Source organism: Saccopteryx bilineata, chromosome 12 (assembly GCF_036850765.1).
Source record: "Saccopteryx bilineata isolate mSacBil1 chromosome 12, mSacBil1_pri_phased_curated, whole genome shotgun sequence".
NCBI lineage: Eukaryota > Metazoa > Chordata > Mammalia > Chiroptera > Emballonuridae > Saccopteryx > Saccopteryx bilineata.
The window spans coordinates 52,478,419-52,479,705 of record NC_089501.1 but is presented as its reverse complement, the minus strand read 5'-3'; the positions used below and the strand labels follow the sequence as shown (position 1 = coordinate 52,479,705).

Below are 1,287 nucleotides of genomic sequence, written 5' to 3'. Positions count from 1 at the left end.
CCTACCATCTTCCATACGCCAAGAAGAGACTTCAGAAAGGTAAATGCCATGTTAAATGTTCATTTATTTATTTATTTTATTTTTTTGTATTTTTCCAAAGTTGGAAACGGGGAGAGACAGTGAGACAGACTCCGACATGCACCCGACCGGGATCCACCCGGCACACCTACCAGGGGTGATGCTCTGCCCCTCCGGGACTTCGCACTGTTACGACCAGAGCCACTCTAGCGCCTGGGGCAGAGGCCAAGGAGCCATCCCCAGCTCCCGGGCCATCTTTGCTCCAATGGAGCCTTTTGGCTGCTGGAGGGGAAGAGAGAGACAGCGAGGAAGGAGAGGGGGAGGGGTGGAGAAGCAGATGGGCGCTTCTCCTGTGTGCCCTGGCCAGGAATCGAACCCGGGACCCCTGCACCACAGGCCGACGCTCTACCACTGAGCCAACAGGCCAGGGCCTGTTCATTTATTTTTTACGTTAGTCTTTTATTTCCTTTTATGTTAATTTCTTATTGTTTTTAGTGTTAAACACTACATTTATTCGCTATAAAAAGTCTTTTGGTATGCATTTTGGAGTGTCTAGAACAAATTAATTGGATTTACATCGATTCATATAGAAATAATTGCCTCCGTTTTCATTGGTTTTGGATTTCGCTGATTATTTTTGGACGAACTATTGACGAAAACTGACATATCACTGTACTTAGCAGCTAGGAATAATGAGCAAGAAAAGCCTTTTCAAATGTACTGTATTATTTTTCCTTAAAAGTTCTCTCAGAATTATGTTAAACTTCACCCTCACACAGTCACTCCCTTCATCTCTCTCCTTCTTTTAATGGACTGTGAATAATGTCTATACAGATGAACTATATCAGAAAAATTGGGTAGAGAAACAGGAGCAGCACAGCTGTAAGCATGGAAACTGAAGTTGCATTCCTAGAGGGAACATGACGCACTCAGACCACCTTGAAGCCTCCCTCTGAGCACTTTCCTCAAGTCCTGGTGATGGAGTGGAAAAGTATCACAGTGAGGCCAGTGGGCACCTCAGTGATGAAACCTTTGGCGACATGGGGATGAACCCACCTGCTTTATACTGAATTCTGCATTATTCTGACTAGCTTAGTAACATGTTTTTCATATATCACCTTCAAGTATTAACATGAAACCTTAAATGTTTTTTGCACTACACAATTATTTATTACATTATATTAATTGAAATAGTTTCCTAAAAATTCCTATATTTATTTTATTAATATTTCATCTTTAGTTGTCCTGGTTTAGAAGATGAAATACCTG

At 42.0% G+C, this 1,287-nt stretch overlaps 1 non-coding gene across 1 annotated transcript; it reads right to left on the bottom strand.

Moving 5' to 3' along the window:
* Nucleotides 1-373: 373 nt before the first annotated feature.
* On the bottom strand, nt 374-449 carry TRNAH-GUG (transfer RNA histidin (anticodon GUG)). The gene has a single exon. It is a non-coding gene; the product is annotated as a tRNA-His (tRNA).
* Between the last annotated feature and the right edge of the window lie 838 nt (nt 450-1,287).